The sequence below is a fragment of the Octopus bimaculoides genome, chromosome 11 (genome assembly GCF_046866305.1).
Source record: "Octopus bimaculoides isolate indiv1 chromosome 11, ASM4686630v1, whole genome shotgun sequence".
Taxonomy (NCBI): Eukaryota; Metazoa; Mollusca; class Cephalopoda; order Octopoda; family Octopodidae; genus Octopus; species Octopus bimaculoides.
This window is the reverse complement of record NC_142938.1, coordinates 59,733,499-59,740,998: the sequence shown is the minus strand read 5'-3', so window position 1 is coordinate 59,740,998 and position 7,500 is coordinate 59,733,499.

The following is a 7,500-nucleotide window of genomic DNA, read 5'->3' as shown; positions in this document are numbered from 1 at the left end:
TCTCGTCTGAGAAGTCGTTAGGTTAAGCGTCAGCTGAATCGTTCCCACAACTTAAGGACAGAATGAAAAGGCTATGATCAGAGCCAACAATCTTCTGACTATCCTAAAACGAAATTGATATATTTCCTATATTTTCCCGGCCAGAAGTGACTCCTTCTTCCCTGTTAGATTACACTTTGAATCAATCTCTTACACTTCTTCAATGTCCTTTCCGCAAAACTCTGCTATCGAAATTCTTCATTTATTCCATTTCACACGCTAAGATTTCCTGCATAATTAACAAATAATTATTTTGATTTATCACTTTACACATTACAAAATCCATTAGATTGGGGTATGTTTTGTTTTATGCATTTCATGTTTTTTTAAAATTTCTATTTTCTTTTAGCGTTTATTTTTTTCCGTACATTTTGGCAAATAAAAAGTTAATTCTTTTTCATCAAGATTTCCATTCCAATTAAAACCTACACACACAATTTCAGTCTCTGCTGTTTTAATAGAACTAAATGTGTCTGACAGATAACAGAAAGCACTTTATATTGGAGATTTAGATGGACAAATAAAAATTACATGGTTGATTCATTATTATTACTAGATATTTTGTTTTGTTTTTTTTCTAAGACATCGCACGGAACGTCTTATTTTAATTACTATGATTGAGTAGAACACCTTATATAGCTGTAAACTCCCGACGAATTATATGTGCGACAAGGTTTCGATGCTGTTTCGGTAGTCCTATTTTATTTACTCGGCAGAAGGTGAAATCACACCTACAGCTTAATAATATTTATAAAGATTTCGAATTTTTGCCACAAGGGCAGCTTGGTGGAGGAGATTAAGTCGATTACATCGACCCCAGTGCGTAACTGGTATTTATTTAATTGACCCCGAAAGGATGAAAGGCAAAGTCGACCTCGGCGGAAGTTTTTAAGTTCTGAGTTCAATTTCCACCGAGGTCGACTTTGCCTTTTATCTTTTCGGGGTTGATGAATTATGTACCAGCTGCGTACTGGGTCGATCTAATCGACAACAATTCTCCCTGAAAACTTCGTGCCTTTTGCCTAGCGTAGAAAAGAATAATAATAAATACGATGATGATGATTTCAAATTTTAGCAGAGAGTCAACAATTTCGAGGGAGGTAGTAAGCCGATTACATCGATCCCAGGGCTCAACTGCTACCGATTTTATTGATAGCGAGGGGATAGCAAGACAAAAGTCGACGTCGGTAGAATTTGCACTTAGAATGTAAAGACTGACAAAATGGTAATAATCATTTTTACTAGCGATCTAACGACCCAGCCAAAGAACTTGTAAATGTTACACTTTTAAATTTACTCCTAAATACTTGTTGACGTCAAATATTGATAAAGATTAATAAAATAAATAAATTACACTCTGTTTAAAGTGTCTCAGTTGTCAAAAAATGAGATTAGTTACATTGGATTCCTTGCATAAAACCATTAAAATTGGATTGCACAATTTAAATCTAATTGTGCATCACCATAAATAAATAAGCCGAAAGCTGATGCAAATTGCGACTATGAGGGTGATTATGCAGCTAAAATTCAGTAATGAAGATTTTAAACGCTTCAGTGCAATCTGTTTGTTTAAAATATGCAACATTTATAGACACAGAGATAAATTACTGAAGTTTCTAGAGTACTAAATATATTATTCCTAATTTTGGCACAAGGCCAGAAATTTTGAGGGGATGGAGCAAGTCGATTACTTCGACCCCACATCTTGATGAGTAGTCTATTTATATTGTATCGCCCCTAATGCACACATTCAGGCATATAAATATACATAGAAAGGTTGTTGGCACTCCGTCGCTTACGACGTCGTGGGTTCCAGTTGATCCGATCAACGGAACAGCCTGCTCGTGAACTTAACGTGCAAGTGGCTGAGCACTCCACAGACACGTGTACCCTTAACGTAGTTCTCGGGGATATTCAGCGTGACACAGTGTGACAAGGCTGACCCTTTGAATTACAGGTACAACAGAAACAGGAAGTAAAAGTGAGAGAAAGTTGTGGTGAAAGAGTACAGCAGGGTTCGCCACCACCCCCTGCCCGAGTCTCGTGGAGCTTTAAGTGTTTTTGCTCAATAAACACTCACAACGCCCGGTCTGGGAATCGAAACTGCGATCCTATGACGGCGAGTCCGCTGCCCTAACCACTGGGCCATTGCGCCTCCACACATACATAGGAACGTACATACAATATTCAGGTTAAATTATATCCGGTTGTGGAGCCACGAACGAAAATATGTTGTGCGGTGGAAATCAGCTGCCCTCTGGATACCAATGTAGTTAGAAAACTACGGAAGGCTACATCTATGGATCATTTATCGAAGATAGGTTTTCAGTTTTACAAGAGGATATAAACGAACCTGCTGTAAATGTGTTTTCGAGTAGATAATGCATCTCCATAATCCATACGTTCCAAATGATAGTGAAATATGTGGCAATAAAGATTCAGAAAACCTTCTGAAGATTTACATGACGATGAAGACAACAAGATGCTTTCCTTTGCAAGCAGGTGTCCGGTCAACAATAAGTGTAAACTAAGAAGAGAAAAAGAATACATATATACATAAATATTCTTGAGAATTTCATACACTGGGAAATTATGCCAGCATTATATAATATTATCAGTAATTGGATATTTTAAGATATACACCGTTAAATATCTCAGATAATGAGAAAGTCACTATAATTTGGACAAGACACAGAAGGGAATTTAGCTAGATACTATGAAAAACAAATAGCAACATCTGTGACTATTAGGCGTTGAACATCTTTAAAAGACAATCGCTGATGAAAATAGAGAATCTATAAAAATAGAAAGAACTGAAAACATTGATGTGCAAATTACGGGGAACTGAAACGTGGAATTGTCTCAATAATAGGTACTTTGTAAAATATAAAAGATGTAGATATAGGTATAACCCAGATCGAGATCTTCCGTATATAAACAACATACTGAAATATCTCTAACACACAGGTATAATATTACGCAGAACACTTTCAATATATTACAAGTGAGAAGACATCACTGTCTGTACCTAAAGTGCACGGGCACACACGTGTATTTAAATATGTATGTACACACACACACACACATGTATATAAGCACTATTTGGCTTCCACTTCAGTGTCATTGTTGTTGTTTTACGGTTGTGTTAGTAATTCTGTAAACGCGTCAATGAGAAACACAAGCACAGACACAAATGCATGCGGAGATAAGGATACATACCACAGAAACACACGAAGAAGTGAACAGAATAAGGCCAAAAAGAAGAGGAGATATGAAGAAAATGTACAAATCGTGACTGAGGAGGTACCAGCTGTGACAAAAGAGTTTTGATGAAATAACCAATAAGTCTCTAATAATAACAATAAAGCTGAAATGACAGTGTTGCAGTACGTGTGTTTATTGGGAAAATGACCACACCCAAATATAACAATATCTGTTTCAATACACAATTTCATGTCAAGAATTTTGCAAAAACAATACATAAAAATACATAGATACATATATACATTCATAATATTAATAATAACAAAGAGCATGGAGACTTGTAAATGCACATCCATAAAATTTATGCTATAGTTATATACAGCATATTATAATGGCCTACACGTGTTTCCACTGCTGTTGCTACGTAGAGTTGCAGATGCAACCTTGCAGTATTTTTGGTGCAGCTTCATCAGAGTCCGTCCACTTGGTCTTCTTCGAAGTGAACTGGTTGAAGTAATTTTTTGTAAGCATAACTATAAAATGAATTTTGTGCATGTACAAGTCCCCATAGTATTTGCTATTATTAACATTAATATTTACTCGAGGTGACCTTTACTGCCCAGCGTAGGGCACCTGGAATTACCTATCGGAAGAATTCAGACTGTGGCTAACAACTAGTTGTAAACGCAGACGGTGGATACTGGTCGGTGTGGTTAACCGTCAACAGAAACTCAACTGAGAACCAACGTGGTATCGCCTGGATAATATATCCTTCTAAATTCACTTTTATACACACACACACACACAGAGAAAGAAAGAGATATATCTATATATGTATATATATATATATATATATATATATATATATATATATATATATATATATATATATATATATATATATATATATATATATATATATATATATATATATATATATACATATATATATTTATATATCTGGCGGGTGAGCTGTGGAGGGAGAGAGATGGAGGGAGAGAGTGAGAGAGAGAGAGAAAGTGAGAGATTCAGACAGTGTTAATGTGCTCAAAATACGGTCGTTCTATGTTGCCGAAAATAGTATCAATATGTGTAATCAATTAACAAAAAAAGACACATTTGAAATATTTCTTGCTAATAAATGATTAGTGAGTGAAGAAATCAGATGACTATGGTCATTAAAAAGTAGTACAGCTAACATCACCGGCGACATTTATAGGGAAATTTTGTCTCTAAATCCACCGAAGAAGCCATTACGCTTACAGATCATAGTCTGTTGAAGGTATTAACATAAATATTTAATCAGACTTGTAAACGCTATTGTTAGTAACATGAGCAAGTGATTGAAAGAGTTCTGAAACGAAACTTATTATATTCAGTATAGTAGGACTTTCGAAATGTTTCTAGATAAAAGCTAAAAAGCTTTTAGTCTGATCATATTCTATATTGATAAGGTATGTTTGAATTACTCTAGCTTTTATAGGCTGCAGATGATACGGTGTTTCAGCACACACTACATCACGATTTTTTCATGTTTTCACACGCATTTGTACATATGCGAAACACCCTCTCCACTCTCCCAGTCTTTTTCTCTTTCTTCCTTTCTTTTTACGCTGTGTACCTCTTTCGAAACACATAAATATGTTGTATATGTGCGTATACTTGTGCGCACCGACGCATTAGTGTATGCCAAAAAAAAAATATTCATACGTAATGTGTGTTTATCTCTGAGTGGGTGTGCAATATATGTGACTGTCAGGTTTTGTTGGCGTTTAAAAACACGATTCACTCGATATCAATGTACACACACACACACACATATATATGTATATATATATGTATATATATATATATATATATATATATATATATATATATATATATATATATATATATATATATATATATATATATATATATATATACACAGAGGCATATACATTTGTACTCGCACAACGAAAAATATTTTCACGACAGAAAGCAGCTGCCCACTTTCGTTAATTATATTTAACTATTGACGGTACCTCCAGTCACCATTCTAAATGTTCAATTGTTTCTCAACGTATATTTGTTTCAATATTCTAATTATATATATATTTTTTAATACAATAGACCTACAACTGTGATACAAATTATATTTTTTACGTTCTTGAACAATTGTTTTTTTTTTCTCTCTCTGCTCACATACATTTGCAAGAAAAAAAAAGAGGAAAAAAAACTTTAATGTAATTACGAGAATAGTAGGTCGCAGTGCGCTGGCATTCGTTGTAACATAACTCACGTAAATACAAAATCGAAATATATTTGGTGCATTGCCATAAACATATGATGTCGTCTTGGTGACCAGAAAGAATAGACGTAGGAATTAAATGTCTTTCAATATTTTTGATACGTGCATTTAGATTTAGAATATACTTTTCAGTAATGTCTAGTTTCTCTTGAATTTTAATATTTATGGGATTGGTGGATGAATCGTTAGCAAGCCGTGCGATATGGTTAGTAGCATTTCATCTGTCTGATTTTTTTTTTTTTTTCTGATTTCAAATTCCGCCAAGAGCGATTTTGAATTACATCCTTCGGGCTCGATAAAATAATTACCAGTCGAGCGCTAAGGCTATGTAATCGACATACTCTCTCCCATAAATTTCAGGCCTAGTGCCAAAATTTGAAACAAATACCTATGGGGTAGATGTAAAAACTTATTAATCCACCCCATAAATTGCAAGCCTTGTGCCAAAATCCGAAATCAGTATGTATGTATGTGGATGGTGGAAGCACGTAGCTTAGTGGTTAGGGTGTTAGGTTCATGATCATAAGATTGTGGTTTCGGTTCCTGGACCGGGTGATGCATTGTATTCTTGAGCAAAACACTTCATTTCACGTTGCTCCGGTCCACACAGCGTGCACAAATGAGTAACCCTGCAATGGATCAGCATCCCATCCAGGTGGGGAATTTATACGCCATTGAAACCGGCCCTCATGAGCCTGGCATGGCTCGAAAAGAAAACACTTCTTTTTTTTATGTATGTGAATGAGAAGGCGGCGAACTGGGACAGTCATTACCGCCCCGGAAAATGTTTACCAACATTTTCTCCGACTTTACATTTTGAGTTCAAATGCCACCGGGTTCGACTTTGCGTTTCCTCCTTTCAGGGTCGATAAAATAAGTACCAGTGGAACACTGGGAGTTGATGTAATCGAATTTCCCCTCTCCTCCAAAATTTTTCACCTGGTGCCAAAATTTGAAACCGATGTCTGTGTTGAAGCGGGCAGTATTGATAGCATTGTAATCATCATTCATTCGGAGTTAAAACTTTATTGTTCGTAACTACTGGTAACATGTGTTCTTGATTATTACCACTTAAGAGACGTGCTTTTATCTTTTATTTGTTTCAGTAACAGATCTGAGGCCATACTGGTGCACCGGCTTGAAAGATCTTAGTCGAGCAAAGCCACCTCAGGAGGTACTTACTCCAAAATATGTTTTTGCGGAACCTGTTAAGTAACAGGGATGTACATAAACCAATATCACTTGTCAAGCGTTACGTGGGGTGAGGAACAAACACACTTTGGCATTTATATAAACATATTCTTTTGTTTCTTTCTGTTGTTAACGTCATTAGGCTTCGGTCATCCTAGGGCACCGCCTTGAGGAATTTTTAGTTGAATGAATCGACCCTAGTATTTAGCGTAATTTTAAAACTTGTAACTTATTTAAACATGTAGCTATATTACTGGGATGTAAACACACCAGCAGCGGTTGTCAGGCGGTAGTGGGAGACAAACATATGCACACACACGTAGTAGGTGATACTTGCTCAATGTGCTACGAAGTAAATCTGAAAGCGGATGAATATGGCGGGGAAGCAAACCTCTTATTCTACAAGTCCCCCAGTGCCTATATGTGTATATAAGGCAAGAATCTACATATTTTGCATTTACAGAATTTATTCAGAAAGAGGTTGGTCTATTCGGGGCTATAGTAGTAAGCACCCAAAGAACCGCTGGTGCGATTGAATCCAAACTAACGTGATTAAATAGCCTGCTAGTAGGATTAAATGTAAAATCAAAAGCTTGTAAATAGATGAACGAAGCCACAGTTTCAAAAACTCACTTCGGTGCTGCACGGATTAGGTTCTGTTTGATATTATTGCAATGTAGAGAAGTATCTGATACCATATCCTCAGATTTATCAAGAGCTTTTGATGAAATATGCTGAGAAGAAATTATATAGCAATCCATCAGGTGGCCAGCTTT